Source organism: Tamandua tetradactyla, chromosome 1, assembly GCF_023851605.1.
Source record: "Tamandua tetradactyla isolate mTamTet1 chromosome 1, mTamTet1.pri, whole genome shotgun sequence".
Lineage (NCBI taxonomy): Eukaryota > Metazoa > Chordata > Mammalia > Pilosa > Myrmecophagidae > Tamandua > Tamandua tetradactyla.
The window spans coordinates 200,725,892-200,751,836 of record NC_135327.1 but is presented as its reverse complement, the minus strand read 5'-3'; the positions used below and the strand labels follow the sequence as shown (position 1 = coordinate 200,751,836).

At 48.5% G+C, this 25,945-nt stretch overlaps 1 long non-coding RNA gene and 1 pseudogene across 1 annotated transcript; both read right to left on the bottom strand.

The window, feature by feature from the left end:
* Nucleotides 1–12,237: 12,237 nt before the first annotated feature.
* On the bottom strand, nucleotides 12,238–16,544 carry LOC143687815 (uncharacterized). Its single transcript, XR_013177691.1, has 4 exons — nucleotides 16,471–16,544; nucleotides 15,167–15,267; nucleotides 13,799–13,918; nucleotides 12,238–12,555 (listed from the first exon to the last, which is right to left on the bottom strand). It is a non-coding gene; the product is annotated as an uncharacterized LOC143687815 (long non-coding RNA).
* Nucleotides 16,545–18,030: 1,486 nt separating this feature from the next.
* Nucleotides 18,031–24,466, bottom strand: LOC143682414 (ubiquitin-associated protein 2 pseudogene; annotated as a pseudogene).
* Between the last annotated feature and the right edge of the window lie 1,479 nt (nucleotides 24,467–25,945).

The following is a 25,945-nucleotide window of genomic DNA, read 5'->3' as shown; positions in this document are numbered from 1 at the left end:
TTACTTCACTCGGGGCTGAAAGGCTGTGTGTTCTTTCCTAAGCAACTATAACCTTTTGTTGCAGGGCTGCTTACTTTTTTGCAAGTCTGCCCTCCAAGATTGCTCCCTTCAACAACATACGGATGCCTTGGTTGACTGCTTTAAACATTTCACAGCTCTTTTTGATCCACTTTCCCCACATGTATTGTCATAAGAACCTTATGGAGGAGGATGAGTAGTCTCATTTTACAGATGGCAAAATGGAGCCTACCTGAGAGATTAAATGATGCATTCCTGGCTTCCATGTATTAGAAGAGTCAGGACAAGCAGTCAGATGCCCCATTGCCCAGTCCTGGGCTCTTCCTGCAACAGCACAAGTTCTGCAAGCGACGCCTCTGCTGGTGGGGTTGGGTTTGCATTGATCCATCCACAGTGTGCTGACGGCTCCCCAGATGACCTACAGTCCAAATTCACATAGGGTGGATGATGGATGGGGCAGAGAGGGCCATAGAGGAGTGAGGCTGAGTGGTCTGCCCAAGCATCAAAGCCTTGGCCTTGGTCCCCATCAGCAAAGCCAACCATCCATAGATACCAACTTGCTGCTACGTAACCTCTCTGTGCATCTGTTTCCACATCTGGAAAATGGGGATAATGATAACATCAGCCTCCTAGGTTTGCCATGAGGATTAAATATAGAGTGTATAGAACAGTGCCTGGCCCACAGTACATATAGCCTAAAGCATTGCATTATTATATATCATATTGTTTATTCAAGAATGCATTCATTCAGCATTTATGAGGAAACAAATACAAGTCTCATCTTTCCTACTATTAAATCAATGCTCAGATGAAGGTCATTATCTGACTGGAGCATTAAGGTTCTAGCAGGGAAGGGAAGCACATGCTGCCTCCTCCCCAGGTCAGAGAAAGCACAGCAAACTCTTTAGGAGGTGAAGGAGTCCTATGTGAGATCACTGCCTCAGGATGCAACCCACAGCTCAGGCATTCCTCCATGGTTTGGTATCAGCAGACTGGTTAACTCCACATCCTCTGACCAAGGGGGAAATTTAACAGAAGCATGGTAGTGCCCAAAGGGACTTCTCAGCCGGTCTGCTCCATCCCATTCCTGTTTCCCATCCACAACACCACTTCCTCTCATTTCAGCACTTGTACCCCAGCCACTCAGGCTGAAATCCTGAGTTTTGGGGAGTCACTGTCCCTGTTTGAATCCACAGCTCTTCCTTCTTTATTACAACAAGAGTTCTTTTTATCATTTCCTTGTATATGAAATTTAAGGTGCGGGAAAATTTTTCAAATAGATGATACCATATGTCATGTATCATGTCTTCTTAGGTCTCAACTTCCAGGCAAAGGGGCTTAAATCATTAGAGAGCCCCATTTATTCTCATTAAGGGAGGGGGTCCAGGGATGCATTCACTTGCATTAATTAAGCACCTTCTGTATGCAGGCCTGTGAAAGGCCCAGTAGAGCTTGAAGGTGCAGAAACAAAAGGCAAAAACCCTGCCTTGAGGATTTTATAAAAGCAGGGAACAGACCAGGAAATACAATATTACAGTATAATGCAATTTGTGTGGTGACAAATATCAGGACAGGGTGTATAAGGAACATGGAGGGAGGATACCCTTCTCAGCCCGGAATTGGGAGGAGATTGGAAAAAGTATCAGGAAAGGCGTCCTTAAGGAGGTGACAAGTTCAGAATTATAATACAGATTCAGAAACTCTTAAAGGACCTTTGAGCTCATAGCTTTTTTTTTTCTGCTTGGGCCAATATGGGGAAGCAAACCCAGGTTTCCGGCATGGCAGGCGAGAATTCTGCTGCTGAGCCACCTTCCAACCATCCTGTGCTTATAGCTTTTTTGACACCTTTTGTTGTTGTTATTTTGTTTTAACCAACAGGGATTCTGGAAGAAATGGAAGGAAGGAATCATAGGCAACTCTTTTCGGCTCATCCCAAGGCTTTTGGGGTCCACTGGGGTGTGTTCCAGCCCCTGGGGCTTTGAGGGAAGTTGATCATCCAGGTCTTCCTGAAAGGAACCAGAAAATAGGGACAAGTTTCAGGTAGTAGAGACCCTAAAGCTAAACTAGTGGGTCTCAAACTTGACTGTTGCTTAGAACCATCTAATGAGTTTAACAAAATACCTATGCCTGGGATTTTTTAAAAAGCTCCCCCAGGTGATATTTATGTACATCTGGGGCTGAGCTCCTGAGTTTTTATATCCTGTATCTTGTTTGGTTTGCTGCCTTGCTAAATGGTTAGGGCAGATAATAGTTTTCCCATTTACTGGGTGAGGAAAAAGATTCCTGGAGGCTGACTTGCCAAATGCCCATGTAGCAAGAGGCAGGTCTAAGAATCTGCAGTTCCTGGGCCCAGTGCCTCTTCCGCACCCAGAGGCAGAGCAGAGAATCCCAGGCCCTGGCAGGCAGGCCTACCGGACGTGTAGCCAGAGGAGACACAGCGGAGCCACTGCCAAGGCTGCATGGCTTTAGGGTCCCAAAGTGCTTTCCCTCAGCCCCTCACTTTAGAGATAGCCACAGAAGCCCAGTTCCTGCTGTCTTGATGGCTCCTCAGGATGAGCTCCCGTCTTCATACGTCCCTTGTTGAAAGTATCTGAGCTGGCAAGCTTTGGCCCTGGTTCAATCTGGATTTTAGTCAAGAAGAGATGCACGGTGCAGAAGTTGGGGGTGCTGGCGGTGGTGGAGATCAGAGGAGCAAAGGCCTCCTGAGAGAGCACCCAGAGAGCACACTGCTCTCCCCACTTTCTTGTGAGAGCTTATTCTTCAGGTGTAGGAGGCAGAGAGAACCAGGACTCTCTCAAGTCTGCTGGGGACCCACGGCCCTTGACTGCTCATCTCTCAGAGCCCTCCAAAGCCATCTTCAGGGTCTGAGATGGGTAAAGTGAAATTTGAATGGAGAGCTGGGGAAGACTGTCTATCTCGGGACCCCCAGCTTGTGAGGAAGCTGGGCAGGAAGACAGCAAGAGGGGGAGTGAACCACAGAGTTGAGCTGGTCTACACCTTCATTTCATAGGCAGGAAACAGGTCCAGAGAGAGAGGCCCAGAGAGGGGCCAGCGCCCACACCTGGGGAAAGTCATGAGCCACTCAGAACAGGAAGAGGGGCCTTTGACATCTCCACCTCCCCAACAAATGCTGGCACCTGGAACCAGAAGGGGCTCAGAATAATTCAGTGGCTGTTCTGCTCCTGAGGCTGGCCAACATCCACCGGCTACCTCCCCTCCCAGCCTGGGGAAGCCACACCCTATGCCTCCGGTTGAATGTTCTGAGGCCTCAGCCTGCAAGATGCTAGAACAGCACCAGGTGTTCACGTGTAACTGACTCCTCAACCAGGTGGAGGGCAGGCCTTGGCCTCTGTGGTGGGAGAGGTGCAGCCCAGAACAAAGCATATTTACGTTTGAATCAAGCCGTGGAACTAGTCTGCTCAGTCTGGATGCCCCAGACTAAATGCAGCCAGAACCACTCCAGAGGGACGGCCCAGGGAAGCTCACATTAAGCTTTGCTGTCCTTCTCCCCAGCCTGTCCTTCTCTCCAGCCTGTCCACTGCCTATTTCATATTTCAGTCTGACAATCCCTAGCTTTGTTTCACTTTGAGAAATATTTTTGTTTTTATTCCGCTTCATTGGGCGATTTAAAAAATAAGCTGTTCCCCCAAGGTAAGAACATTTTTAAAATGTTGTCTGTTGCCCACAACAAGTCGTAACAAAATAAATTAGCACCATGAGGGAGGAGGTCAGATTTGCACACAGACAAATGGAAACATGTTCCAGCTAGAAGCAATTTCAGACATCATCTAATCCAATCAGCTCCTTTTACAGATGAGGCATTCAAGGCCTAAGCACTAAGAGGACTTGCCCAAGATCACACAGCCAGGTAAGGTCAGAGCCAGGACTGGACCTCGGGTCTCTGGATTCAGGCCTCTGCTTTCTCATCAACCACTCCCTGCCAGTGAGGGGTTAGAGGCTCAGGGGTTGGCAGGAAGCGCTCCCTTCCCTCAGGCTTTCCCAACCTCCAGAACTACCTCACAGCCTTCCACCGCCCAAACCTAACCGAAGTCTGCGGGCCAGAAAGAGCTTCAAGTCCCGCGGCCCATCCTCTCGGCTCCAGCCGCCAAACCTAGTCCCTCCACTCGCTCTCCAGGTGCCGGGGGACGGCTCCCGGAATTCGAAACAAGTCCCTCAAAACCGTGGGAACCCGGCGGACTCATGTCCCAGCGAGGGCCCTCTTTTCTCCGTTGAGACTTGGAGGCAGACGTGTTGGAGAGAATAATTTGTAGCTTACCACGTCGACTCCTTCCTGCCCGTCCCGAAAATTAAAGGAAATGAAGGATGAGGAGGTGAAAAGTGATCAAAATCCCCTATCTGGTTTCCACTTGGATAGATTGTCTTGCCTTGAGCCAGGATCTTGCGGAGGAGAAAGAGAGGCCGACGGCGGAATCCAGCGCCCTTCCTGTCGTCTCTGGACAAGGCGGACCCGCGGCCTGAGCCATCCCACCAGCGCCTACTCACCTCGCGCGCGCGGGGACCGGGAAGTGCGGGTCGCTAGGCCTGGCTGGTGCGGCGCGGCGGGTTCCCATGGGCGCCCCGCCTCTCCCCTGCCCCACACTCCACTCTGGCCCGCTCTTCGCCCTGGCCCGGGAGGATGGGGAGCAACTAGGAGCGACTCTGAGCAGTCAGACTGGAAAAGTCTTGAAGAGTTGGTGTTCCTCTGATCTGCCCGGATCCTGTAGGTTCTCTACTCCCGGGGTGGGGGCGCCGCCGAGAGGAGGTGGGCGCTTGGTATTAGGACCCCCCCGCCCTTTTTTGTAGGGCCAGCGGCCGCAGGCCAGAGACTGTTAGAAATGGCCTTCCAGACACTCACACGCGGCCCAGGGAACGAAACAGATGTCTGATCAAAGTCTTTCTGGAACTCAGACCAGTTTTTGCACCGACACCCCCCCCACACACACACACACTCCTGGACCTTTTTTTTTTTTTTTGGCCTCTGAAAACCATTATATGAAGTCAGCCTTCGGCCAAGCTCGACGCCCGCCCCTCACACACACACACACACACACACACACACACACACACACAGACACAGACACACACACACACACACACACAGACAGACACACACACACACACACACGTTCTGAATTGTAAATGGCCCGCCGAGGCCGGCTCTCAGAGCGGGCCTACGGAGCTGTCACCCAGGCGGCCGCCTGCCCCGGGGAATCGCAGCCCAGAATGCTGCGAAAAGGCGCGGGGACTGGCCACCTGGAAAGTGGGTGGGGGGCAAGGTCGGGAAGCCACAGACTGGAGGGAAGGGGCATCAGAGCGATAGAGATAAAGATAGAGATAAAGATAGAAATTGAGAGAGAGAGAGGGAGAAGAAAGAGAGAGAGAGAGAGAAGAGAGAGAGAGAGAGAGAGAGAGAGAGAGAGAGAGAGAGAGAGAGAGAGAGAGAGAGAGAGAGAGAGAGAGAGAGAGAGAGAGAGATTGAGATTGAGCGTAGGCGAGCAATTTTCCCTAGCTTTAATTAGGCCAATTACACCAAGGGACTAAGACCAGGTTAAAGACCCTGGAACTAATGAGGCGGCGGGCTAGGAGGCCACCCTAGGAACTGCGGGAAGGGAAGAGGCGGCGGAGGGCGGAGTGGGCTAAGCGAAAGCACAGAGGGTGCCCCACGGAGATTAGGGGATGGTAGAATCGACCCAAAGCGGGCGTGCCCACCTCCAGCCTCTCCCGGAGAACCAAGCCAAGCCCAGGCGCCCAGAAGCCCGGGGGCGGGCTGGGGAACCCGCGCACTTACTTTCTCCTCCGCCCCCTCCCCGTTTCTTGCCTGGCAGCGCAGTACTGTACACCAGGCTTTGCTCAGATCCCCTCGGAGGCGGAAGATGGAAGTTGGCTTTTGTCTGACCCGGTCAGACAGAGCCGTTTTGTGGGATAAAGGCTTAACGCTCCGTGAACACGCAGAAAAAGCTCGGCGCTGGCCCTCTGACAATCCCATTGTCTCGGGCCTGAGCCCGGCGGTTTGCTCTGAAAGCGCCAAGTTCATGACATTTCAAAGAGAAATGATACTGGGGATGGGGGGAGGGAAGAGTGTGCAGGAGAAACAAAATACTAAAATACCAAGATAACAATATTTGACTCCTTCGCTACTTCTCTCACCCACCCCCACCCCCACGCGCTTTCATAGCAAGTCCCTTTCTCGAGACAGATAGGGATGGGGATTCCTCGCCTTCGGGAAGTCAGAGAAGCCAGGGTAACCAGTGGGCTCGCTAGGGGCTGCAGTCTGGCAGGTGTGAAAAAATGACCAAAAAAAACAGTGTTCAACCTTCCCGAACTGGTTAGCAGGGTAACAGCAGGCATTAGCACAAGCTCCCATTGTCTGTACTGTCCTGGAGATAAGAATTTGCTCCAAAAAAGACTTTAATAGCCAAAATGAGTTTATTTTAAAGAGCGAGAGTGTTATTGCTTTCTTTCATTTTTATTATTGTTATTATCTATCCTTTAACAACGACAACAACAATCCTATTTTCTGAGCCAGGGAGCAAAGGAGATCCCATTTTTAGTGTTTAATTTGTTTAATGTGCCTCTGCAAAAATAAAACATTCAGGAGAGAAAGCGAAGGAGTCAGGAAATTGAATGTGTTTTTGTCTCCAGTGAAGTTTCCCTTGAGTGATTTTGTATGCTTTCTGTCTCGCCGGAACAGTCTCTGCACTCGGACCTCCAGCGCCCCTGGGCCTGGGGCAGCCGGGCGCCCCCCGGCTCTTCACCTTAAGTGGCCTGGGGCTCCTGCGGCCCTCAGCCCATTTGCCAGGTAAATCATCCTCCTGAAGAACAAAACGTGGCCTTTCAGAATCATTCTAATACGAGGAGAAAATAGGATTAGGTGAACGTAAGGTAAGTCGGATTAATGCCTAGGTTCAATACATTTTGGCATTCTCTTGCAATTTTTAATTGTATAAGGGTATATGCTCCCCTTCGGCCGTTTTATGTAAAGAGACTTTTTTTGTGTGTGCCCAAGAGGTAAATGATGAGCGATAAGGCTCTGTGTGGAATTGGAAACGTATAACCTTGCAAAGTGACATTTCGCCCTGTAAATTGTGACACGCACGGGTAGATAAAGAGAGCCGCGCCGGCCGGGCCCCTTTGTTAACGCCTCTTGCCCCCTGGCGTCGCTTTGGTGGAAGGACACCCCGCGCTCCTCCGCCGAGGTGTCTGCCAACCGCGGAGCCCTCCTTCCCCGCAGGCAACCAGGGAAATGACTACAGGTCGTTTCACGTTCTAAATACCCAAAGTTGGGTGTTAAAAAAAACTTATGAACTGAAAGGGTGGATCATTAAATGACGGGAAGAGAGAGTTTCACGGTAACAACCTGCTGTTTGTATTATATATCTATGTATCTCTCTGCATATAGTCTGTATTGCATTTTGTCACATGCTTATTTTTAAAATCAGGGTCGTCTTTGCCATAAATTAACACTTTGGGGGGCTAAGATATCATAAATTCTTGTTTAAGTGTGCAAATTATCTTTGGGGACAGAGGGGTGCAGTTCCCCAAGCAGCCAAGGACACTTCATAAACCATTTGAAAGTAACTGAATCAAACTGTCTATGGCATTTCTGAAGGTCCTTTCCAGGCTAAACTGCAGACAGAAAGCCAGAGGAGGATGGTGGTTAGCAGAATGAAATCTGAAAAGTCTCTGAGGTTCTGGCCAAAAGTGAAATGGGAATTTGCAGAGCCAAAGAAAGCCAAGAAAGTTTTGTTTGATCCAAGTACCCCCTTTGGAGAGAGGGGTGGGAAATAGGACAACCATAAACATTGGGCTTCTTTTTCAGATTCTTTATAAGGTAAGTGGTGGGATGGGGGTTTGGAATGTTAGCTTCTATAGAGGTAGGTGTCCCCAAAGGAACTGTCTAAGGTCAGAATTCTGGAAAAGCTGAGGGGGATGTACTTCTGTCTTCTGAGACTCTTGGAAGCAGGCTATTTTCTGCATGATAGAGAAATGGAAAGAGAAGGTTCGTTTGGCCTACCTTGTTTAACTGTTGTCTGAGAGGGATTCGCACAGATATGCTAGAGAGCTTCCGGGTGGTACATTTCTAGAGTATTCTCTGGGTGATGCATTTAGGTAAAGTCACGATGAAGTCTATAATGCCATTTTGATTAATCTGGTAAAACCAGAGGCAGGGTTTTTGTTTATTTTAAAAGATTTCTTCCTCTTTTCTATGTTTAATATAGATGTGTGTACAAAAGAAATAATGGACTTTTGCAAGACCAAATTTTTCTAATTTCATGTTTTAATGGCTTGGTTTGCAAATTCATACTTGAATGCCTCTTTAAAACTAATCAATAATCTAGCTCAGTGCCAAGGCTGCCGATCCCCTGGATCTGTTATCTCCTCTTAGGTGGGAGAAGACCCATGGCCTCTTTGGTCTGAAATGTATTCTGGTTCTTAATGCATGCATATTTCCCTTAGACAACTGATAGTTTTAAAGGCCTAGAGAGTCTGATCATGGTTGACTCCCTCTCTCCCCATCTTAAAACTATACAGTCTTTAAGGAGTTTTCCTTTAATTTAGCCCACATTTATTCATGAGGTTTTCCTTTTGCCAGCGGTCCAGCAACAGTACCTGAGTTTCCAAGTGCAGATGCTACGTGATGGGAAAGTAGTAGAACTGGACCAGTTCTCAGGCTCCTGATTCCTTCCCCTCTCTGCCCCACCCCTATTTTATTTTGCTGGAAACCTGAGCTTAATCTGACGGGGAATGCTACCCAAACTGGAAAATGTTGAATTAATTTCTGACAGACAAAAGGAAGGAAAAGCTGGGTAATGGGGAAGGTGGGTTCCATGGTGGCTAGAAGTGGACTGAATATGTAAAAACAACAAATTCATATATGCATTTCCACCTCTTTATTTGGGCCTGCGATGTAAGCCATTATTGATTTTCCTAAGCTTGTTGGTAACTAGCAGATGTATTTATTAGAGGGATATTTATATTTTTAATAGCATTGTTCATTTAGCTAGAAATTGAAACGAAAGGTGAGCGACCATCATGACCAAAAGAGGACGCACAGAAACTCACACCAACAGAAATAGAAATTAACACAACTCTTCATATATATTCCTGGAAGAGGGAGCAGAGGGAGGAAGAATGGAACAAATATTTAGTGAATCTAGGGTGAGGCAGGAGAAACCCGGAGGTGGAGACAGTTCCTTTCAGGTCTTTTAGTCTGCACCCCCTTGATTCCCCATCCCCAATCCACAGATACTGCAAATAACAACCACAGAGGCGAGGTGGGTCCTCGGCCACTGGATTTGTGCCTTTCTTGGGCTCAGAACTGGCATTCTCAGGCTTGCAGGATGGAGGTCTGAGCAGGCAGAGTGAAGCTCCAGTGATCCCTGGGCGGCGATCTGGGGACCCGACTACAGTGGTGATGGGGAAGTGTGGCAGTCAGGAGCTGTTTCCAAGCTCAGCGAGTGCTGATTAGTGTGGGGATTAGTAGTTCTTGGCAACAATGCCAACCAAAGTAAAGGCACTGGGGCTGGGGCTGCCGGGCTCCTGTTGCCTTGGATCAGGCCTGAGCCTGAGCTTGCTACCCTAGGGTTTTGGGGGGTGGGTAGGGATGGGTGGCGAGGTAGGGGAGGGCATGGACTGAGTTGGCAGAGTGTAGGGGAAATATTAAGGAGTACTTGGCGAGAATTCAGCCCCAGGGCCAAGTTGCCCAATTAAGCTGGGTTTTAGGGAAACCCAGACAGGTGTGTCCTGAGACAAGAAGGGATATCATGTTAGGTCAGTGAGTTGACACTTTGGGACAGGCCCCACATTAGAAATCCCCCTTCTTTGTCACCTTGGAGGAGGAGCCTTGATGCCCACTATAGCCAAGGATGATTCCAATGATTATGGAATTCCATTTTCATGGCTTTCAACCACAGATCTGTGTAGGGAAAATGAAATAAAATCCACCCACAATCACAAACTCCTTTGTCAAGTGGAGGACCCCAAATAAAAAGGGAGAAATAGAAAGCTTTAGAAACCCACCACATTTGTAATAAATGGGAAAGGGGAAATTTATTCCCAAGAAGCTGCCATAAAAGTAGGTTTGGAAGAGGACAAAACAAAAAACACAAATATGTTTGTAAATATATGTATTTATTCCAATTTGTCTTCTCTAAATATAGCTTTATCAGATCTTTTAACCCCCCAGAAGTGATCAGAGTAAAAAAACCAGCTCTTGGCAAAGTTCACAATGTACACACAGATCAGCAACCCTCCCTGGGTATCTCCATGCATTTTATTTATTCTTTGGTTTATTCAAACTTATTTTTGAACCACACGAAGGCAATTTTATTTGGCTAGTAAAGATTGTGTTTAATTCATTGAATATGCATTGTAAAAGTTTAGCAGTCGATGCCAGCCCGGATTCCAAATTGGGAAGTTAAATATTTGTTTTTAATTTTCTGGCTCAAAAATGTTAACTAGCAGAAATGATTCTTTCTGCTCTAATGTGCTTGCATAAATGGGGCTGTTATTAGAACCTTCCCCTAAAACAACATTTGCGTCCTGTCCTGACACATTATGTTTGGAAACTCCACCCTTAGAAGACATTTTAATATGTATAAATAAAAGGCAAGCACTTGACCTTAGAATGTTTTGGTACTGAGTCTTCTAGAAGGCACATTATTATTTATATTGCTTGGTTATAGACCAGTTTAAGTTGAAGAATGTATTTTTATGGAAAGTTTTTGAAGGGCTGGAATTCAGAAAATTTATTTGTACTGAAGACCCCTTAGTGGCTATCACTCCCAATATTATAATTGAACTAATAACTTTAAAGTTTTGGATTTTCGCAAAGACTTTCAGTATTTACTTTGCCAAATATTTTAGCTTTGTTGCTTTGTTTTATACTTACCAATTGATACACATCTCTTAAACTAAGCAACGTGTTATTTTAATCACTGAGAACATCAAAACATATGTTTTGAAAAAAATCTCCTCACACATAACTCACATAGTGGTGGGAATGGAACCAGGGAAAACTATGCCTTTTCAGTGGAGGTGTATTTCTAGGTAAATAAAATTACAAACATTTTAAAACACATTGCTCAGACCAAGACTGTCATATGATGGCAAAAATGAACAGTCTGACAGTAAACCAAGATGTGATCATCATAAAGAAATAGTGCTATACAACTCTTAAATGTATTGTTTTTAAAAAAGTGAGTTTCTTGGGGATAGGCAATTCTAAAACCTGGAGAGATGAGAAACGCAGAACAACCACAAGTAAGTAATATTTGTGCCTAAAATAGTGTGTCATTTATTCCCTTTCTTTCATCTCTAATATCTAAAGGCAGCAAAGACAGCTCTGAACTATATATGGGCCCCTGACTCACTGGATATTTCATTAGATTGCTGTACTCCAGGAATATATGGGATCTGGCAGCAACCAGCACAAAAGACATGGGAAGTTCACATTTCGTTTCTTGTGAAATGCATGCCAAGTCCCCTCCCTTCCCCTAAACTTTGGGTTAACTTCTGATATGAACGCTTTTAATAAAATGCCTACAGCACGTTCCACAGTGAATTGAAGTGTTCATTCTTTTCAGCTGAGGGGGGCTTGGGCTTTACAGGTATCCGATGCACATTTTCTCTATAAGATATGTGCAGAGATAATATGTGTATAGCCGTATGTAACCGTAAAAACGTAGGTTTTAATAGGTTATAAGCGGTGTTGCCTGGCAGCCTGATTCCACCAATGTTTTGACCCCCTGCTTCCTCTTTCCTATATGGAAAGAGGCGTCACTTTCTGGTTTCCTTTGTGGGCAGAAGGTGGAGGGGCTTCTGGGGAGCAAGTCACTTCCTCTAACCAAACTCTGGGATTTAGCATGTCACTAGGTAATTCGTTCAGGTGACTTTACCTATCACAAACATTTTGAAACTATCAGGAGACACCACTCGGATGTGGTTTTTTATTTGTTTGTTTGTTTTACCTTCATCACTGTCTCCGAGCTGGAGAACCACTCTGGGTAAGCAATCAGTGCTCCACAACTAAGACTGACTTTTCTGGATAATTTTGATATTCTCTCCCTCAATCTGAGGGTGGTTGTTCTTGAGATACATCAGGTCATTGCATATTCCCAATCTTGTCCCACTATAGTCAGGCAAGATTGGATAAGGGTATATTTTCCTTTTAAATTTTACTTCATGCTCCCTCTTAAAAAAAAAACAGCAATGGGGAGGGATAGGCAGCGATTTTATTTATTATTAGCTTTCTACCTCTGTAGCATCCCTTTATGTAGAAGGGTCGGCTTGGTTTTCTAAAGTGACTTTATTACCGTCTCCTCCTGTACCAAACTGTTAGAAAAATTGAAGTGGGGTTTAGTTGATCCGAGATGCATATGCTGCCAGCACGTGGGCACCGGGCGTAGGCGTGTCGTGTGTGCACCAGCTCGGCTGTGCGTGCGTCTTTCCGACGAGACCGTTTTCTCCATCCACCTAGCAGCCCCAAGCACTGCATTTTAGAAACCGGATGAAGTTGCAGCCAGGCAGAAGCGAAAACTGGTAGAAGGGGAAAGAAGGAAGACAATTAGGAGTTGTTGAGGTGTCTGAACTTTTCCACCTTCCCTAAATGACCTTTAAAAGCCCGTCGCTGCGAGGAAGGTAAACAATATCGATTAGGTTCTTCTTTCCGGTTCCACAATACCGCGCTCCACTGTGCAAAATGAACCATTAGTGGATGCTATTGATCGAGTCCCGCGCTCAAGGCCTTTCCCCATTCACATGTCCCCGCGTAATGAATTCGTCCATTTAAAAACATTACAAGGAATATTGGAGATTGACTGGCAGAGGAAGTGACACTTGACCCTTGCATCCTGCGCCCCGGAGGGGGACAGCCGCCGGATTTCAAAATAGCAGTCCCTGCCCAGCACCGCGCGGCGGTGGCCAGCTGGCCCAGGGCTGCCCGCCCGCCCTCTCCGCGCGCCGCCGTTCTCCCGTCCCTCTCCCGGGTCTCCTTTCTCGCTCCTCTCCCGCCCCCGCTCGCTGCGTTCCCTGCTCTACACATTCATGCAACCGTGTTTCAATCAAACTCACTGGAACGGCACCGAGCAGGCGCCAGTGACAAGAAACACAGCGCTGATGACAACGCGCCGAACAAGCCGAACCTCTCGCTCCAGCGCCCCCACCCACAAGCGCTCTCCGCGCAGAGAAACGCCGCACCCGGCCGGGCGCTAGTCCCAAAAGGAGCCAGTTTCGCTCCCCGGCCCGACTCCCCGTCCGGGGTCGTCAGGGGATGCCCGCCCACCTCGGCTGGGCGCGGCCAGAGCGGAATAAGCGCCCAACTCCAGTCCACGCGCTTCTGAAATGGACACGCCCGCGTCGTGACCTCTCCACCTTGGGGAGCCCGGAGACTGGGGAGGGGGAGAGTGGAAGGGTAAGGAGGGGCGCCGCACCTTTACCACCCCCAGTCCTCTTCGGTTCCCCAAGGGCAACGACTTGGATAGCAGAGAGGAAGTAAAAGAAAGGAAAAAGAGAGGAAGCGAGGGCGGGAAGAAAGGACGCGGTCGTCAGTCCCCACTCTGTGGCCCGGGCGCCCCTTGAAACCCCCACATCCCGGGCGAGGCTGGACGACCCGCCTCCACGCACAGGCCAACGCAGGAGGCAGGCGGGGAGTCCGCCTCGCAGGCTGGGGAGCTCGGAGACTGGCGTGAATTTAAGGCACAGGAGACATTAACATAAAATAATAGGGATGCCAAATTTGGCTTCTTAATTTCAAAGCCGGGAACCGGCGTGTGTGGCTTACGGGGAGCGCGAACTCTCCTGTCTTGGGATCGTTTTCGTTCTCATTTCACAAAGGCGGCGCTGACCCCTCCAACGCCGCTCAGCCTGGAAGTCAGGCTCGTCCTTTTGTTCGGGCAGTTAGCTGTAATTTAACATAAAATGCCTATTAGAATTACCGGTGGTTGTACACGAGTTTCGCCTTGTTTTGCCACCAACTAACAGGATTAGCCAACAAGAGCGAAGATTTCAAATTAACCATAAAAATTACAAATTGAAATTCATTTAGCTGCCCATTTACTACATTAAAAAACATAAATAAATGAATCTGTGTATTCGGAGGGTTGAAAACGTCTGCGAGGAAGCTTGAGCAGTTAAACTCAGTTCACAGTTTCTGAGATTCGGGTCTTCGGCGCGGGCGAGAAGCTTGTGGTCGCCGAATTTGCACCATCCTCCGAGGGGCAGTTTTTGCTCGGGAGGGTCAAAAGGGAAGGGACTGTATTGGGGGAAAAAGAAGAGTGGGATGCAGGAGGGGTGGCATAAGGGAAAGAACACTGGATCGTAATCAAGCGCTTCAAAATGAGAGACGCGGAAAACCAACAAATGTAATTTGCAAAATGTCAGGGTATGTGTAGGGGAGGGGGCGATTTTCATTTGGTTCCTAGTGTGGAAGGAAAGACACGAATTTTGTAGTGAATTTGGACGCGGGAATGCCCTAACCCAATGACTAATTTCTGTCTGTTTGCACGGGTATCCCTTTATCTTTTTTAGGGGAGCAGGCCCTTCCTCTCACGTGCCAGGTGGACATGTGGAGCCAAAGTGTCTTAAGAATCCAGTTTTTGTTTTTGCTATCCTTGAAGTTCTTACGGATTGCAAATACCCGGAAATCTAAAGGTTTATCTGGAGAGGTGGACCCAGCAGGAGGTCTGATTTTTGGTGGGAGGCCCCAGGAGGGGCGAGCAAAGGATACCTGCTTTGCTGGGGTAAAGGAGAACGGGCAGAAGTCCTTAATCCTTCTCTTTTGGCTAAACACTACTTAGAGGGAAGCACTGGCCACGCTTCACTCCCACCCAATTTGAGAGATTTCGTTCCTAAAGCGGATGTCTTTAGTAACGGAAACACACGTTCCTCTTCTCTTTGCAGCAGGACCAGATCCCATTCAGGAAGCGCGCCAAGGGGACGTGCGTTGCCCTCAGCCGGTGCTTTCCGGCAGGGGGCGCGCTGGAGACCCTTTCGCAGAGCAAGGCTTCCAGCCAGACCTCCAGCCTCTGTGTGCTGGGGCGGTGGGGAGTCTCCAGCTCCACTCCCCGGTGAGGAGCTACGCCGCAAGTCAGCTGCGGCGGGCCGGGCTTCTACGCAAAGGCTTAGTCACCTGCCCCTCGGGTGCACTTACCCACGGCTCCCGAATTTGGAAAGTGAGCGTCCCCGCGTGCCAAGGATGGACCAAAGGGCGGCGAGCGAGTGAGCCTTTCAGCGCGGGCCGCGGGGGGACGGCTGCAAATAGAATTGGGGCTTCTGAACCGAGCTGGAGACCCGCTCAGTTTGCGCCCAATTTGTAAGTATTGGCTGCTGTTCCAAGATCACAAGAAAGACCCCTCATCGCTTCCAAGAAGCCCACCCGAGTTCTTTCCGAACGCACGTTTTCCTGCACCCTCACTGCCTTCCCCACCCCACCCCACCCCGCCTCGTCCCCTGCCCTAAACTCTCGGCCAAGTCAAGAGCCAGACTTGCCTTCGCGCTAGAACGTGTTTTCAAACAAATTCCGGACAAGTAGCCGTATTCTATTCAAACGTAGGTCCCCACGGGTAACGCCCATGTGTATTAGGCCGGGGTTAGGAGGGGTGGGTGAGAGGAAAGGCGGGCCTTTGGGGGGGCCCAGGGGACCCCGACGTGGCTTTGGTCGCGGCGGTTCCACCCATTCTGACTCCTCGCCACATCCCTCCTCCCCCCAAACCGACTGAAGTGTTGGGTGGCGCCCACACAGAGGGCTCCTTCGGCTCTGGGGAGGACGGGGCTAGGGGCACAGACTTCTCGAGAATCTGGGGGGTCCGTGGGTGCCATCGGCCGGACGCGGCGGGCGAGACCTTTGCGCTTCTGGCGGCCCCCAGGACAGGATCGGGCCTGGCCCACGAGTAGTTCCACTAGGCCCCGCCGCCCCGGACCCCCACCTCGTCCCACCCTCGGCCGGGTCTTGCCGCGCAGGGGCAGAGGGGCCGCTGAGTTCCGACAGCCGCGCAGCGCGGTCATTTCGCCTCGGAAAAGGGAATGGGGAGGGGAGTAGGTTACGAAATTGTTTTCCTGTTCTCCTGGCTCGCTTTATCATCCTCGCACACGGAGCCAGAAAATACAAAGGGGAGTTTGTTCTTTTACTCTCCGCCAATAACCACTGATCAGATTATGTTTCATTTTCCTTCCCTTCGCCTCCGCTTCCTATGATACAGTTCCCAGGTGCAGAGAGCAGTAAATGCCTTTGTTCGGTTGACAAAGACTAGGAAATAGAAAACTCTCCAAGACAGGATCGTCGCAGGTTGGATGCGGTCTCCTTGCTTCCGTCAGCAGGTTTCCAGGCTGGTGAGCTGAAACCCTAGTTTATGGGTTAGAGGCACCTCCTGGAGTTACCTGTTCTTTGGAGGTCCCCCCCCCCCAAAGTGTTCCCTTGGGTCTGCTGGAATTCTTGCCGAATCCTAGCAAAATTACCTAGAATACAGGAAGAATCTGCTTCTCAGCCACCAGGGAGAGGTGGACAGTGGCTGGGAAATGGGTGGTACCAGATGCTGCATTTTATGACATCAATAAACGTTTATTTCATGCTTACTGCCTGCCAGGTGCCTTTTAAGCTCTTTACATGGATTATTTTATTTAATCCTTTCCACAAAGGATTGGGACTCAATGAGATAGTTACATTTATTATCTCCACTTTACACATGAGGAAACTGAGGCATAAAGAACTTAAATAACTCTTCCAAGGCTGCACAACTAGGAAGTGGCTGGAGTTTGATGGAGGAACCACCATGCCGTGCTGCCCCCTTCTGTGTGTGAAATCATACTGGACCCGCTTAGCCCCCTGAGCTTAGTTCTGCTCTGTGATTCGCTCTCTGGTTACTTGCCTGTAAGGTGAAGATAATCAGTCTATCCTACCTATCTCATTAGAGAGTGAGGCCCAGATTTAAAAAAGAGATGAGAGAGTGTGCTGAAAAGTATAAATATCTGAAAATAATCGAGCAGAATATGTTTTTGCTCTCTTGCTAAGCCCGAAGTGACCCTTGGCATCCTCCAAGGTACGTTTGACTTCCTCCCCACTGTACATGGTTATAGTCCTACCCTCCCAGTATGAGGCCCTGCCAAGGACATCTCTGCACTTTGATGAATTTTAAACTATGAAAGTGATCAAAGGATGTCTGTGAGAGCTTCAGATTTAACCAACTAATCTTTGAACTGTGACTATTTCACATATGGCTGGATAGAGCCCTAAGAGAAATGTTGCTTGGACCACAGATTTCTGAGTATCAGCGATTAACAAGTATTTACAAAGCAGTGACTTTGGCTCAAGCATTGCATGGTGGATTGGAGGATATGCAAAGGTATTAGAACTTTAGTGTCCCCAAGAGCTTCCTATAAAGTTCTTTACTCAGAGCAGCGGCTCTCAAGCACAGCCCATTTAACTTAAAAGGGGCTCTAAATTCTAAACTAACAGGCTGTTTAGAATTCTCCATGCTGTACTGAAATGACCTGCTCATGTCTACCTTTTAACTCTGAGCTCCTTGAGCCCAGGGCTTTGACCTCCAGGTGTCCAGGGCAGTGGCTGACATGTGTGAAGTGTTCAATTTGTGTTTGTCCAGCTGGGATGCACCTCTCATGTTGAAGTGTTTTCCCGTACGTATGAATGAATACCCAAGTGTGGGGAGGAAATGTATATGGATATATATATATATATGTATGTATGTATATATGTATCTCCCAGATCATTATGCTCTGTAGCCACATCTCATAAGACTCACCCTTTCTATAACTTTGGGGGTCTGAGGGCAACACTGCCTAGGATAGTCTTTCCCATTCCTGGTGTGGATTGGTCTCCACCCCGCCCCCACCCCATCCTCTCCTAGTCCTGACGTCTCCGTGACCACATCCTCCCACCCAAGAGAGCCTGCGCTGTCTCTGTTCCTCCCAGAAACAAGAATCTCCCCATCTCCCAGCACTCCAAGTACGTGGTGCTTTGTGATGTAAAATGTCAAGCAAGCAAGACAGTACAGAAGAGCCTCAGAGGGCCGACGCGGCGGAGAAGTCGGTTCTGGGGATGGAAGCAGACTGCACAGTGGTGTCAAAACAGGCAGCGGAACAGGAAGGAGAAGTGGAGGGATCGCTTTCGGAGAGCTTTGTTTTGTGCCATGCATGCATCTTCATTTTATAGATTTGGAAATGAAATCCTAGGAAGATCAGACGATCAGCTATCAGGATCCCATGTATGGACCTGGAAGAAGGAAGCCGTGTTAGATAATATTAATAATTAATACTTGTGTGGCATTTCCTATGGGCCAGGCAGCATTCTTGGTACTTTGTGTTTATTAATGCAACCCCACAACAACCCTGTAGGGAAGGTCCTACTCTTCTTCTCCTTTTACAGGTGAGAAAACGAAGGCACTGTGAGTTTTGGTAACTTGCCCAGGGTGTTCTAACCTGGTAAGTGGCAGAGCCTGGAGTGGTAACCAGTTTGGCTCCGGAATCTGTGTTGATAACCACTGCGCGGTACCACCTGTCATGAAGGGATGCCTTGCCATTCCACGTGGATGAGGATAGATGGGAAGGCGGCAGGTGAAGGTACAACCACCCACCTTGTGAACAGGACCCAGCCTTTTATCCACCCCTGAAGGTAGAGTCGGTAAAGGAAGCTTTTGACCAGATTTCCCAGATAAAAGGTCACAGTTGGCCCCACATGCCATTAGCCCCCTACCCCATTCTGAGAGGGATTCCAGCTGTTGTCTTAAACCCTGACCCTGGCTCCTGCTTCTCCTTTTCCTCGGGCTTTGATCTAATGAGTCTTAATCCCTGCTGGGGACATGGCCTCCATCCATCTGTTTCCATCCACCATCCAGGCGGCAGTGCCAGCCTCTCTGGGATCCCTTGGCCTCAACACCTGCCTGTTCCCACCAGTGACTCTCGTTCCTGAAACCTCCTGTCTTCCCCGTAGGACTGCACAAACCTAGCTGTGGTGAGGCCGTCCTTGCCCTCTCCCATAATAAATGGCCCCCAAATTATCACAAAAAACTAAAGCACGTTTCATACACTGCAATTAAAAAGCCGGGAGGTGTCTTTAACAACATATTAGAAGATTTCCTCCATAATGGGTAAAATATAAACGTTCAACTGCTTTCTCATTAGACACTTCAGTACCGCAAGGGAAAGATGAAAGACTTATTAATAGTACTAAACAGCAAAGATGAACTCTTTTACCTTTTGCATAATGAATTAACCAGGATACCCTTTGCAAAGAGAACTTAGGTAAAAAACCCCGAATCTAGACGATCTACCTGTAGATAGTCAAAAGGACCCATTCATCTATGTGGCAAAATAGTTGAAATGATCAACAAGCAGCGGTGACAAGCCAATCGAGCCTGGTGATAGCTGGTTGTCCAGAAAACTAGTATAAGTTCAACTTAAAATTTACCTAAAAGAAAATAAACCCACAATCTAAATGTTAATTTTAAAGATAGTCAATAGAGGCACAGCTCTATTGACACAGGAAAATGTTGACTAGAGAGTACCCACAACACATTTTCATAGTAGAACACGTTGCTCCCTAAGAAAACAAAGGACTTTTACTATAATGTACTGTGACGCGTTGTGACCCACCTAACAACCAACAACAGATTTAGGAAGCTGTCTGGGTGGTTAAGAGCAGAGCGGATCTGGGTGTGGGCCAGATTTTCTACACGCTAGCTGTGTGGCCTTGTTCAAGTCAGTGAACCCCTCTGCGCCTTGTTTCTTCCTTAAAATGGGGAAAGGATAGTAATCATAGGGTTGCTGCGATGATGAGATAATGTAAACAACACTTAGTAAGGGCTCTATACCTGTTACTCTTTCCTCTTGGCCCCTCCTTCAGACCTCAGCAGGACCAATGGAACAAAATAATGACCATTTCTACCAATAGGTATTGTCAAGTCTAGGGCTGAGGTGGGGGGCGGGGGGAGAGGAAACAAGAAAAAAGTGGGGGTAGTAGAAATAGGGGCAGGGGAGAGGAGGAAAAAGGGTACCGATAATTGTGCTACCAGCCTTCATTTCGCTGTTTCTCAGACGCTCACGCCGTAGTGTGTTCATTTCTGTTTGTCTCCTCTGGACATTTATAGAATTAATTTGACATTTAGCCTCCCTCAGGTTCTTAACTTAATTTTTCTTATGTTTATATCTCTTCCCCCTGAAAGCAAGTTGAGGGCAGGGCTAATTGTCTTTGAATCTCTGCCGAGAGTACACATTTAAGGCGTATTTGTTTGCTGACTGCACTGACTTGATTCCTCCCCAGGGTTCTAGCCTGGCGTACACCTTACTTGCCTGACTTGAAAATTATACACCAGTTGCCCATAACATCTCACTGACGTTCTGGTTCCAGATTTTAAAGCTTTGTAGATCTCTGCTGGGAATGGAAGCAAGCTTGAATGAGGGGCGTTCAAATTACCCAATTCAAAGTAACGCTCCTTTATCCAGAGCCACATAAATGGATGCAGCATAAACTATTCCATTCGGCATTCATGCACTCAGAGCTTCTTTAGGTGGAGGCTGGGCCAAAGAAAAAACCCTTAAAACAGCTGCCCACCCTGTTCAAGACACCCGGCATAGAGGAACCTTTGCTTGGAGACACGTTCTCACTCATGTGAAAGCCTGCTTTTATTTTTAAAGGGGAGCTGACTGCCTGAACATCTGAGCCTAAGTTCAGATTATTTGAAAAATGGTCAGCCAGAGGAAGGCAAGTCTCCGGGGGCAAAACAGGACCAGAAGCAGAAGCCCTCGCTGCATTAAGACGAAGAGTTGCCCAGTGGTATGTAGTGCCAGGGGACATCTCTGCTATTTCCAAATCAAGATTTGGTGGGAAGTGGATGAAAGGACTAGTTTCTCAAAAAAGAGGGGTCAGGTAAGTACACAGGGGTGAAAATTCAAATAATGGTTTACAAGGGGGATGGTAAGTGGTGCGTCTTCATTGGTACCTGACCCCAACACCCACGTTGCCTTGAACCAGCCCTTCCAGGGGCAGTAACACCCCAGGCAAGGGGGCTACACTGAAAGCCTGAGGCTAAGGGGAGGAGGGTTTATTTGCTGCAGCAAGAAAATGCTTGAGAGGGGAAAGCGGACCTGGCTAAGGGCAGCCCCAGCCCCACTCCCCCAGGACTTCTATCACATATACAAATGCGCACGTAAATGCATCACATACTGCAACCAGTCTGAGAGGCAGGCTCTTCACAGAGGCTTGAGCTGACAAAGTCCCACATCTCTAGTATTCCAAAAAAGGCACTTGGGCTCCCAGAAATGAGCTCTGTGTGTTCCTCCTGGCCAGAGGAAGCTCTGCCACAGCCCACTCTCTCCTCGGGGTGCAGTCTGTCCAGTCAGGAGGGTTGCTGGAGGGAGGCTTGGAGGTTTGAGCCTTGGGGCTGCAGGAACTGGGCTGGCTGAGCTGACTTGAACCACTTTGGGATCCTGCAAAAGGTGGTAGTGCAGTAGCTGAAAATGGGGCCAACGGTGCAGGCAGGAAGGGCGAGAATGGCGGGGGTGCACCGTCAGGGGCTGCTTCAGGGGCCAAGGCCCTGGTGGGAGTCCAAGACGGAGAGCAGGCTGAATGGTAAAGAGGTCCATCCATGAAATCCTTGCTTGTCAAAAGCATCAGTCTTGTAGATGAAACAAGACATCTCAGGCAGGTCAGAGGTGCTTGCAGATACTGAGACTCCTCTGCCAGGCACTGAACCAGCAGACTTGTTTTGTGCCTGTGATGATCTAGAGTCTCTAGCGGCATCCCTTGGGTCAGGTCATCATAACCAGTGCTGTAGCTGTGCTGGCCATAACCACCAGCCTCCTGGAAAGGGGTGGTTGGGTGCTGAGGTTCACACTGGGCTGCTTGGCTGATGTAGGGGGGCAGACATGGTGGGCTCCGGCTGGAAGGCCAGTGCAGCTCTAGCACAGATTCAGGAAGGGCTGCTGGGCTGTGTGACAGATATGATTGGCTCTGCTGTGGTCAAGTCAGCATGGTGGAGGGTGCAAGTGATGCAGCATCACTTAGGTCAGGCTTTGACACACCACCTGGATACGGTTTATTAGCTAGGTTCCCATTATGACTGGCAAAGGCTGTGGGCAAAGCCAAGGGAATTTCCTAGTAAGCCATTGGCAGCTGTGACTGCAGCACCTGGAGCTTGTCATAATCAGGGAACAGATCCAGCCAGGTGCTAGCCCCTGAGGCCAGGGTAGGTGGGAAGGAGTTTTCTGGGGCTCTTGAGGCCCTGGTTGTACAGCAGTGGAGACAGCCCTTGTGGCAGGTTGGGGGAGTACTTTGCCTGAGAACATCAGTGCTGTGGCCCTGGTACTGCTTTTGGGTGTACTCGTGGTGGTCTCACAGAGGCAGGGACTGTCACTGTGTCCATTCTGCTGGGCAGGCTGGCCCTTGAGGACATGGCACTGGGAGCAGAGGTTGCTACTGTGCAGAAGGTTCAGAAGACTGGAAGGAAGTGGTGCTCTCCACACTGGCCTGTGTGAGACAGACTTGAGGAGAGATTACCCTGTTGGCTGGAGATTGAACTGTTGAGCTGAGAGTAGGGGCTCCCAGGTCTACAGACTGGGACCAGAAATGTTCCAAGGTAGTGTGCTGGGGTGCGGAGGGGAAAAGTATAGTACAGGAGATAATGCTGGGTGGGGGCAGGGGTGGGGATCTATTGTTTCTGGAGCTGGGATGGAGAAACTTGTGACTTCTACCACCACCATGTCCACCATGTCCCTCCATGAAGGTTCTGGGAGCTGACTCGTGTAGCTCTGGTGTGCAATCCTGTTATGCACAGAACTCTGTTCATAGGAGGACAGCATCACTGTGCCACTGGAGCTCAGGGAGGAGCTGATCAGACTGAAGGAGGTAGTGACAGAAGTTTTGTAGGTTGAATTCTGTGTTGCACTGGCCATTGGTCAAGAGATAGTCAAAGATTCACTTAAAGATTTCAAATACAAGCTGATGGAATCTGATGACTGTTTTCACTGGTTGGAGCTGATCCAAATTCAGAGAGAAAAGGTTCTGATTCAAATTCCAGGGTACCAAACTGAACATTTAATACTGTGAAATCTGCTGAAGCAAGCATTTCCACTGCAGATGATAGGATCTTAGAAGCTGAAGGTACCTGCTGTTGAGGCAGCCTGATGTGTTTGGGCTGTGGTTGGTGGGCAGACGCAACCATGCTTTTGACAGTGGAGATGCTGTCTTTGAGTATTGATTCTTGAAATTTTACCTGGATGGAAAGGACTCCAATCCAGCAGGAGGAGCAGTGGCTGCTCAAGGCTGGTGCTGTTGTTGCTGACTAAACTGGCTGGATTTGGGGAAGGTTTTGGAAGACAGAAGGATTGAGGCCTGAGGGCTGGGATGCTGTCCCAAGAAGTGGTTGTTAGGAGGGACTATTACGATTCCTCTGTAAGCTCTGGGTGGTGGTAAATTGCCCCAAACATTTTAACTGGCAATGTTTGCCATTTTTGAAGGTGCAAGCCTTCCAAATCCTGAACCAAGGATGGATGACAAACTCTAAGGAGGATAGGTGTTAACAGCAGTAGAGCTGTCAGTTCTTGGTGCCATCTGATGGGTGTGTTAGATATTTGTGGAGACAAGGCCTCAGCCGAAGTCCTACTGTTGGGAAGATTCAAAGAAGCTGACATCTGACACTTGACAGGGAAGAGCAAGACTCCCAGATCGATCCTTTGACCAGTTGTGACATAATTCTCTGCTGGAACAGAGGAGCAGTCAAGACCTTTGTTCCTGATAGACCTTCAGTCTGGCCTTCCCTTGCCAGCTCTTCTGCACTCCAGATCATTAATTGCCACCATTTTGAACAGCTTCCCAAACTACTTATTTTGTCTTGCTGCTCTCTATTAATGGAGAATCTGAATAGGCTACAGGACTAAATGTCCCCATGCCTTGGGTTGAGAACATTTCTGTCCTTCTTCCTCTGCAATGTCCAAATCCCTGACCAGGCACTCACTTGCCATGGACCAGAGACTCGTCCACTTGATTGCACTCCACTCCATTCTCTTAGCCTCTAAACTTTGCCATGATCACCACCTCTTCCTTTCCGGTGGTTGTTTCCACATCCACTGCTTGCTTCTCTCTAACTTATCTCTATCCTCTTTGTTTTCTGAACTCCCCCCCCCCCCATAGTCTTCTTCTCCCCACCACCACTGCCCCACCGATCTCCCATGAAGTTGGGTATGAATTCCCTCATGCAATATATCTCCGTTATAGTCATGTAGGACCAGGAAGCATTCATCCTGATTTCTCTGTCACTTCTATAAGCTGTTCAACTTTGGTTTCAAGGTCTGACTCATTCTTATCAGACAGCACTTGAGCGAGACACATCTGTTCAGCTCTTGCCTGTACTCTTTGTTTCTGTGGTTGTGTTGCCTGTGTCTCTGATATCTGTGTTTTTTCCCCAGCACCCTGGGAACAGGCACTGCTCACTGCAGTCATCATGTACAGTATATACAAAATAATGTGTGCAAAATAGAAAATCGCTGCTGTGTGAACTATTCTTGGGACTGCTGCAGCCACCACTCGTTCCCTGTCAGCATGCCTCTTAAAAGCTGCAGCGCAGGTGGCAGTGGCCTCCATTTGTTCTTGTTTTTTTTTTTAAAGTGGGTCATCTGACAGGTAGAGAAATGGGCTGGTGCAGATTTCATCTTCATCTTCCATCTTTGCTGATCCTCTTGGAAGAGGGTCTTGGTGAAATTCCCTCTGTGGTGAAACAAAGATGATGAGTGCTTGGGAGGCCTCTGATCCTGGTAATAAAAACAGTCCCCCCAAAACCAAGGTTTGACCTGCTTAGCCCCTAGTTTTGGAATCTGCATGATCTAACTATGAAAGAAGAAAACGCATGATGTGGCTTTCCTAGCCCTTCTTTCTTCTGCAGTCATGCTCACCCAGGCCCCACCGACATTTTTTTGGGAGAAATACTCTTGACATTCCCTTCGTCTAGAGTTGCAAAATTAAAGTTTTAAATTAAAAAGGAAAAAGCCCATACTGTGCAGGGGAAGGCACCTGCAAGTCCTTGGGGTCTGGGGAAACAGGGATTGATCCTTTGATGTTCGGGAGCTGAGTTCCTTGTCACATTGCAGGTAGCAAATGGATTTTCATTCAGAGAAAATCATATCACTTTAGAGGGTGTCTAATGTGAGAAAAAGGCAGAGTGCTGAAGTCAGGTCTGTTTTGCCACATCTTAACCAGTTTTCCTAATTAGTAATGCTCAGTCTAGCTTTTAAACTGCTGAGATACAGTGGGCTGATAGAGGTGTGGGTAAAATCCCGGCCCAGGCCTGAGCACCTGAGGCCTCTAATCCTCCCATTTCCCTTCACAACTAGTTTTGCAAACACTGAAGTACTCCCCTCTCCCTTAGTAACCTTGCAGTAAGTCCTTTTCCCCAAAAGGCACCCGGCAAATCAACCGGAGTCCTGGTCAAAGCAAGGCCAGATAGGACATAGGTTCACAGGAAGCTACCCCCACCCCTTGGTTCAACATCAGGTGAGGTGGTATAAATGGAAACATGGCCATAAATGCAAAGTAAGTCATGCAATTCCCCCTGACCCCCAGAGGGGTCTCACTGAGTTTCCGTAGCACTGGAGGTCTGTGTGACCCAGCAGGCACCCTTCCCTCAGCCACTCTGCTTCCAGAATCCGTGGCTGGAGTGTGTGCTGTATGCTGCTTCCTTCCCTTCCCTTCCCTTGCTTCTCCTCCCTTTCCCTTCCCTTCCCTTCCCTTCCTTTCTGTTCCTTTCCCTTCCCTTCCCTCTCATTTTAGTTTTTGAAAGCAGCTGGAATGCAATATACCAGAAACACAATGGCTTTTTAAAAGGAGAATTTAAGTTGCAAGTTTACAGTTCTAAGGTTGTGAAAATGTCCAAACTAAGGCATCCAGGAAAAGATGTTTTGATTCAAGAAAGGCTGATGGGTCCAGATC